Source organism: Microtus oregoni, unplaced genomic scaffold (assembly GCF_018167655.1).
Source record: "Microtus oregoni isolate MIOR12 unplaced genomic scaffold, Mior012 000000F_ref0000247, whole genome shotgun sequence".
NCBI lineage: Eukaryota > Metazoa > Chordata > Mammalia > Rodentia > Cricetidae > Microtus > Microtus oregoni.
Window position 1 is genome coordinate 19,703,176 of NW_024543059.1, and position 9,662 is coordinate 19,712,837.

Genomic DNA, 9,662 nt, shown 5'->3' on the forward strand with positions numbered 1-9,662 from the left:
TGTAAGCCAAATAAACCCTTTTCTCCCAACTTGATTTTTAGTCGTGGTGTTTCATTGCAGCAATAAAACCTCTAAGAAACCATAGAAATTGAACTGATTAAAAACTGAATTGATTGATTATAATTAGTTTAGAAACTGACATGTTTTTCTGTGGCATTTTCAGACACACTTCACTTAGTAATTGACCTCATTTTCAAAGTATATTTTGTAAATTTCAACTTTTAGAATTGGTGCTGATGAGAAAATTTGAGGGGGATGCCTTGTGACTTCTTCTCTTGGGAAGAGTCTCTCCTAGGGATAATATCTATTTGCTATAGTTTGACGTCAGCTTCTGTCTCATAGTGAAGGATGTAAGTATGTGAGCTATTCAGAATTGATGCCCAGATTTTTTTGTGCTGCATGAAAGAAAGAGAAATTCACTCTCTTGAAGTTTTAGTATGCAATGCTGCATGCCTCCTGACATGCACATTTCTCCAAGTGGAGAGCAGATGCAGGCAATGATCAGGGAAATGAAGATGTTGAGAAACAGAGGAGCTTTTTGACTGACATTGTTTCTACTGTTTTGAGGCCCATCCTCATCGCAGATTGCTATGGTGTAATTCTTCAATTTTCTCTCAGATTCTAAGAGTCAATAGGTTTATTCCTTTATTTCTTGTGAATTTAAGAATGAGGCAGTGGATAGAAGGGTGGTCTGGTTGTGACATCTGTCACCCCACCTTATTGATCTTGAGGTTTGATTAGGCTGATCTGGCCGGTTAGGCAGGTGTTTCTTTCCTGCGTCACTGTTCTATCTGCATCCTTCCTGAAACTGTGCACTTGGTTAAAGAGGATGACCTTCACTGATCAGAAGAGAACCAATCTTCAGTCAAGAGTCTATGTGTAGCTGTGCCCCTGCTATGATCTCCAAACAAGCTCTCGAGAATATGGCTGTTAATATTGATTGGATAAAGGGACACCTCGGAGGTTACTAAATTACACCTCCAGGTGTGTCTAGGAGATGTTTCCAGAGATGGGTAGGTCATGAAGACTTTGGCTTAGTCAATCCTTTAATACAATGAGAGAATCAAATTAGAACCGACTATCAGGAAGTGAAGGAAACTGGGAGGTAAGGGCTGATTGAATGAAGTGGGTCAGTATGGGCCTGTCTTATACTTGGTCTCCTGTCAATTTCCTGTTTCTTCTCTACCACGAATTGGACAGTGTTCACCTCCACCTGCTCCTGTGCCATGACTATGCCTGCATCATGGTTCCAGAATCAAATGTACAAACCCAGTAATTAAGTACTAAAGTCTGAAACTGAGCTAAAAATAAGAATTTCCTCCCTTAGATAGCTTTATTACACACACACACACACACACCCACCATGCCAGGTATTTTGTCACAGTGATGTTAAAAAACAAAACAAAACAAAAACAAAAAACTAGTTATTACAAATAATGTTACCATATTGAGCACATGTCCTTGTGGTACAACAGAGTATTCTTTGGGTATATATCCAATAGTGGTATTGCTAGGTCTTGAGGTAGATTATTTACTGATTTTTCTGAGAAATCGCCATACTGATATCCAAAGCAGTTGTACAAGTTTACATTCCCACCAGCTATGGATGAGTATTCCCCTTATTCCATATCCCCTCTAGCATAAGCTGTCTTTAGTGTTTTTGATCTTGACCATTCTGACAGGTATAAGATGGAATCTCAGAGTTGTTTTGATTTGCATTTCTCTGATGGCTAAGGATGTTGAGCATTTCCTTAAGTGTCTTTCAGACATTTTAGATTCCTCTGTTGAGAGTTCTCTGTCTAGGTTTGTATCCCTTTTTTATTGGATTATTTGTTCTTCTGATGTCAAGTTTCTTGAGTTCTTTGTATGTCTTGGAGATCAGTCCTCTGTCTAGTGTGAGGTTGATGATCTTTTCCCATTCTTCAGGCTGCTGATTTGTCTTATTGACTGGACTGTGTCCTTTGCTTTACATAAGTTTCTCAGTTCAGGAAGTTCCATTTATTAATTGTTGATTTCAGTGTCTCTGCTACTGAGGTTAAACATGCCCCTCTACAGAAAAATGGATAAATAAAATGTGGTACATTTACACAATGGAGGACTACTCAGTGGTAAAAAATGACGACATCCCGAAATTTGCAGGTAAATGGATGTATCTAGAAAAAAAAATCATATTGAGTGATGTAACCCAGACCCATGCACTCACTAATAAGTGACTTTTAGGCATAAAGCAAAGAAAAACCAGCCTATAGTCCACAACCCCAGGAAACCTAGACAACAAAGAAAACCCTAAGAGAGACATACAAAGACAAGATCTCCTGAGTAAATTGGGAGCATGGGGGTGACAGGAGAGGGTAGAAGTGTAGAGAGAAGGAAGGGAGGGGAGTGGAGAAAAATGTATAGTTCAATAAAAACAATTAAAAAAACCCTAAAAACTAACAGATATGGGTGCCTGTTAATAGTGGTTTCTGTCCTGCCTGGTCCTGCAGCCATTCATTCCCAAAGAAATACATAGAGGTCTACATTAATCATAAAATGGTTGGCCTATTAGCTCAGGCTTTCTTATTAACTAACTCTTATATCATACATTAGCCCATTATTCTTGTCTGTGTTAGCCTCTTGGCTTAGTACCTTTATCAGTGAGGCATTCTCATCTTGCGTCCTCTGCCTCCGGGACAGACTGAGACTTTCCTCTTCAACGAATTCTCCTGTTCTCATAGCCCCACCTATACTTACTGCCTGCTCACATTGCCTATACTTCCTGCGTGACTACTGGTCAATCAGCGTTTTATTAATGCAATGTAAGTGACAACTCTTTAAAAAGAACAAGACCATTGTCCCACAGCACTCCCCTCTCTTTTTTTAAAACAAGAACTCTGAATCTAATCTCCTTTGTTTAGCTTTCTTCCTGGCCATTATCTATAATAACTTGTAACCAACACTCTAAACAAAGAAAAACATCCATAATCCATTTTTTGGGAAGGCAGGTATAGTTTACCAGGCTACTTCCTGTTGATTGAGGGCACTGATAATCTTATGGGGACCTAAAGAAAATTTTGAATTAAGGTCATTTCCTGAATGGAATATTCTGTGAGGCTTGATCATCTCAGCCAGGAGTCTTGGGGCTATCCTGGATGTAGAACTCAGACCTCTGGGCCATTCGTTCCTACTGGAGATTTCTTAGGAGATCTTCCTTGATCAAACCTGACTTTTCTTAACCCAGAATGAATCCATAGCCTCTCATTTCCTGTGGGAACAAAAGCAAAATCTTTTCTTCAAAGTAACATATCTTTTGACCTAAATTTTGAAGTCAAGTCATTTTCAAAATATATGTGCTGGATTAATAATCCAGCAGCATCTATAATCAAATGTCTTTTAGCAGCTGTTGCTCCATCCTCAGCGTTCAAACATTTCAAAGACAACACAATAACATACAGTACCCATATTCTCTGTGTGTTTTCCATCTTTATGTGGCTTTATTTTAAACTCAATTTCTTTTATTTTTATTTTTAATTTTGGTTTTTCAAGACAATGTTTTTATCTATATCTTTGGTTGTACTGGAATTCACTCTGTGGACCAGGCTATCCTTGAACTCACAGAGATCTGCCTGCCTCTGCCTTCCAAGTGCTAGTATTAACAGCCTAGACACTCAAAATATCAGTGTGACTATGGCCTCCAGGTGCCTGTTTACTGACTGAATCTGCCACAAATGTTGGTGTTGTCTATGTGGTTTTGCAGACATCCAGAATGTAATAATCACAGAGTTATGAATGTTTTGTCCAGGATTTTGAGAGAAGATTTAGATGGGGAATCAAGATATTATAGAGGCAGAATCCCTTCAGGCAGCCCTTTAGAATGCAATGTTTGAAGCTGAGCAAGGAAGACTATGTAATAAAGATCTTAAAAGGTTGGAGATGCCAGCAGTGTTGAGTCTTCTGAGGAAAGTTATATGCAACAAACAGAGCCAGTACACGAGACAGAAACCACGCAGGATGCAAACAACAGGGTCATAGGAACAGGGCTACTAGAGCCCTTGAGGGCTTACATCATGCCATGCTATGCAGTGGATTTAGGTCATGGGACTACAGGATTCAGTGTTTACCTTTCCAGCTTTTAGTCTTGTATTGATCCATCCTTCTTTACTATTTTTCTGTTCTCCCTTTTGATATGGAAATGTTGGCTGTGCCATTGTGTATTGGATTGTATCAGTTCTCTTTGATTCTGCGGGTGTTCACAACTAAGAGATGTTCTTGAATATCAAAAGAAACTATGACCTTGGACTTCATGGCAGTGCTGGAAATGACTACCGTGGGAACTCTTGAAGGTAGATTGCAGTTGGAATGATAAGATTCATTCATAGATGATATGAACATTTTCAAAGAGCAGGACTTGTGTAGTTTTGGCTTACAGAGATATGTGAGAGTGTCAAGTAGACAGAGCAGAGCCTTGTGATGATTAATCTTGGCTGTCAGCTTGGTTAGACTGAGAGAAACCTAGAAGGTTAGTGAGCATGTTGCTGAGAAACAGCTAACTATTTGAAGGCACAGGAGCAAATCGAAAAAGAAGCAGAAACCTGTGGGAATTAGATGCTTCAGAAACTCAAAGAAGCAAAGCTAGGCAAAATCTCTATCAATACAGTTTCTTTTATGCACGCATGTGCTAGACTCCACACACATGGGTCAGCTAGCACTCAAACAGAAAGCTGCAGATTTTTGACTTGATTCAAAAAACAGAATTTAGGTGATGCATGAGCAGTTATAAGTTAAGGGAATATGTCATAAAAGGCAACATCTAAAGATACTGGTTGCCTTTGTCAATTTCACACAAACATATATATATCTGGGAAAAGGATTTTTTCTTGTTTTTTTTTTTGAGATTATAATATAATTACATCGTTTCCCCCTCTCCTTTCCTCCTGCCAACCACTGGTATACCCCATCCACTTCCCATCTTCAGACTGATGACATGTTTCATTGACTGTTGTTAAATATTTGTGTTCATGCATGTTTCTAAATATATAAATACAACCTTTGTAGACTGCTACTTGTATGTCCATGTTTTCAAGGCTGTCTGTTTACTACTGGATAATCAGTTGGTGTGCTCTTCCCTGGGGAAGACTATGTCTCCCTCTCTTAGGGTTCTTAGTTTCCTGTAGTTGTTTGTCTAAGGTTGAGGCTTCATGGGGTTTCCTTATTTCATGTCAGCATGTCTATTGGTGGTATTCTTCGTTGGCTGTATTTAGGTAGCCATGTTGGTGAGACTTCATGGGTGGAGCTTCCAACATCTTTAGAATCTCACAATGGGCCTCCTGTTCCTCTGGCTCTTAACAATCCTTCTGCCCCATGGAAGAAGGAACCTTAATGGGGAAAATGCCTCCGTAAGATTGGCCTCAAGCAAGTCTTGATTACTGACTGATGAGGGAAGGCCCAGCTCACTGTGGAAAGTGCCTCCACTGGGAGGCTGGTCCTGGCTTGTATAAGAAAGCAGGCTGAGAATGAGCTGGAGAGAACAACACAGTAAGGCGCCTCTATGGCTTCTGATTTAGTTCCTGCCCCAGGTTCCTGTCGTAAGTCCCTATCCTGCCTTCCCTCAGTGGTGACGTATGACCTGAGAGCTATAAGCTGAAACAAAGCTATTCCTCCTCATATTGCCTTCAGGCATGGTTTTTCATCACAGCAGCAGAAAACCAAACTAAGACAGCAGTTAAAACAGAAATTACAGTCTCCTTTCATAGGGGTATTATAATGTGAGAGAGTAAATTATGCAATAATAGCACATTGTTTGGGAGACACAGAGAATTACCGTGTTGCAGTTTTCTTCTGTTTTATGTGATATTGTAATAAAATAGTTCTATATAGGTTGTAATATGTTAAAAACTAATGCAAAACCTAAAGAAATAAGTACAATGTCAGCAAAGAGGCAGCTAAAAGAGGCAACATAATTAGCATGATGATAAAACACACACACACACACACACACACACACACACACACACACACACCCAAAAGACTACATTATTACATTACCCCAAAAGATACAGGAAAAGAGAAACAAATATATTGGAAAAGAAAAAGAAGAGAGAGTATGAGAAATAAATAGCAATAAGATAAACTTACAGGCAAAATATGTTCATAATTATCATAAGTATAAAAACTCTTACAGTACATTCCAATTAAAAAGCATGTTATCAAACTGCATTTTTTTTTAAAGGCTGAGTCTAATTACATGCTGGATTTAGTAAACTCCTAAATGAGGTTTCTATGGCGATATAACTGCTCAGCAGTTAAGAGTGTATATTGTTCTTCCAGAGGATCCAAGGTTGCTTCCCCGAACGCATGGTCTGGCTTTTCAAAACTTCCAGCAGCTCCAACGCCAGGGCATCCAGTTCCCTCTTCTGGCTTCCAAGAACACTAACATGCTGCCCCATATGCCATATACAAGTGATTGCACTGTTAAAATATCACATCTTTAAAAGAAAAGGGATGGATTTTAATTCAAAAGTGGTTGAAAGTAAATGAATTAAAAAAAGATATATGATGCAAATAGTAAGGACACAAAAGGTAGATCGATATCAAAAAAGGGGGTGTAGGGCAAGGAGAATTAGCAAGAATAAAGAGGCAATGGAAATAAGGTTAGTTTATTGTGGAAGACAAACCGGGTATAAATTCCAACATGAGTTTGACTTGGATTGTCGGGAAGACTGTAAAGGACCAATGGCACTTCTACAGGTAGCTAGCAATCCCCAGCATTGCTCTCAGTCGTGAATGGAATTCACAGAAGAGATGGAGAAGGTTTGAAGGAGATTGCCAGCTGTAACAAACAGATCTCATTTTGAACTATTACCATCATGAGGAGAATGTGCTTTTTATTTCAAGCACATATGGATTAGACACCCAAATAAATCGTATGTTGGCAATTAAATACCCCAATAAAATCAAGATATTACAGATTCATGATTTTAAGGAAAAGAATTTAGAATTCAGTCATAAGATATCAGAAAAAAAATCCAATCCAATGTTGAAAATTTAACATTTTTTTTTTTTTGAGACAGGGTCTCCTGTATCCCACGCTAGTTCCAAAGTTCTTATGTAGTTGAACTTGAACTATGGATCACCCCTGCCTCCACCTTCCCTCCCAAGTGCTGGGCTTACAGACGTTGGCCACCAGACACAGCTGACAACAGATCTGTAAAATTTTGTTGGCTAAATGATAAAAAAAATCAGAAATTATTTTGAAGTATGTGAAATGGAAATAAAATATTTGCAACTAGGAGCTGCCGAAAGAGCCACACTTAAAGGAAAGCATGAGGCTTGGAAGCTTCCCAGCTTTAAAGTCGGTGGGCTTTTATTTCGAGAATTTCAAGAAGATAGGCTAATCAAACGCAGAGAAAGTCAGAGGAAAGAAAACTGAAAATAAACAAAGTAGAAAGTAAGCAATGGAGGAATAATGAAGGAGATGCAAGCTAGCTCTCTGTAAGAACTAATAAAATTAGTAAAATCATGTTGAAAAATACAGGAAATAGAAAATACTAATTATCAAGGGTAAATATTAAGCATATCATTACCCAGTCAGCTAGGAGGCCAGCCTGAAGAGACGGGGCTCTTTTTACACATTAAACTCAGATGAAATTGACAAATTCCCTGAAAGGCTAATACTTCCAAAAGTGACTTAAGAATTGATAGAAGCACAGGGAGATGGTTCTGTCAGCAAAGTCCTCATAAGCATGGTGAGCTGGGTTTGCCTCTCAGTTTAATTCCCGTACTTTGATCTCTGTCAGTGAAAGTTTATTGATAGAAAGCTTTATAAACTACAACTGAAAATATCTTTATTTCTCTTTATTTATTAGAAGATTTAACTGAATATAAAATTTCAGTGTGAAATTTTGATGCGGCTATAGAAGATAGTATTTTTTATCATCTGCATCTTAGTGTTTCATTTCTTTCTAGTCTGTTCTCACTGATGACAAATCTGCTATCATTCCTTTTTATTTAATTTAATACATATATTAAAGACCCTTTTAGAAAATATCTTTTCTTCTTGTTTTTTTAAAACATCTTTAAAAAATATTTTATTATTTGACAATTCCATACATTTATACAATGTTTCTTGATGATATCCACCTCTATTCCCTCTTACCATGCCTCCCAGACATGGCCTCAAGGCATCTGTCTCCCCCATCTGTTCTCTGCATCACTGAGCAGGATTACTCTGGGATGCTAGAACCTTGCTTCATCTTCTTGGCTTGGTCTTGTGCAGGTCGTCCTCGCTGTGGTGGATTTGTGGGCGCAGAGGGCATCATTTCCCAGCGTGGTCCCCAACCTCTTGCTCTTACATTTGTTCTGTTCCACCTTGTCTTCGATGATGTTGCAGGAGCCTTGAGGGAGGTGAACAGAAATGTTCATTTAAGGCTGAGAACTCAGTCATTGCTTTTTCTCAGCATCTTGAGCAGTTATGAGCCTCTGCATTAACTGCCACCAATTAGAACGAGGAAACTTTTCTGGTCAAGGTTCAACAATTTATCCTTAGCTTAGCACTGTGCAATCCAATATCTCGTTCTACTACTATAGATCTAGTTTGATTTCATTTCTTTTAATTATTCCTGCTTGGAACTTAGTGTGCTACATCAAAAAAAATGAGTATTCATTCTTTTTTTTTCAATCTGTAAAGTTTCAAAATATTTTCTTTGAAAGCACAGATATTACCATGTTGTGTTTATCTCGTCTACTCTGGTTTTCTATGACACACTTCAGAAATACATTAAACTTTTTATTTAGCTTTCTATGCCTTTCTGAAATGGAGCACAGGCTGTTCTTTAGCATCTTCTCAGGTATAGCTTCCTTCCAGTTCAGAAATACTCTCTTCAGTTGAGAGAATATGCCGTTTAATCTCTCTATTGAGCGTAATCCTGGTAACTATTTCATTTATTTTATTCTACAACTTGTCTGGTTATGTTGCGTACATCTTCTTTCATTGTGACGTTTTCCCCTTTTAACAATCCTAGTGGTCTTAAACATACATATTTTATTACAACTAATAGCATAACATTTTCTTCTGTAAGTTTGAAGTGTTAGGAAACAAACTTTTCTCATGTTATTGCTGGAAGCTTTCTGCTGGCTGGTTTCCTTTTATCGCTTGTAGAGTGCTGTTGAGAGGCCACATTCAGTGGGAGTATTAACTCTATGGGAATTGAACCTAATCTTGTTTGAGGAAGTGTTGCCAAAGCATGGTTCCACATTTGTTTGTGCCAGGTCTGGGAGTTTTCCCATTACATGACCAGTTTTTATGTTGAACTCTCAATATTGGTATTCTAACACCATCGAGATTAAAATCATTGGAAATACAAAAAAAAAATGTATCTGGGCCTTGTTCTATAAAAGGATTAGGACTAGAGAGGGAGGGTAGTTGGGCCTTTTGGAAAGGATATGCAGTTCCACCATATGCTACTTCTAGGGTTTTGCATGGAGAGCTGAGCCCATTAGTAGCTGGCATGTTAAATCCCGAAGAATCTGGAAGGAAGACAGTCTCACCAGTGCCAAAAGGAATCTTCATTCCAGCACAGACAAGTGGCAGCTTGGATTCCAAAGGATGCAGAGTCGGAAAAATTCATATTCTCTGCTTAATACCCTCAAATACCAGAAAGAGGGGTTACTGTAGAATAAGCGCA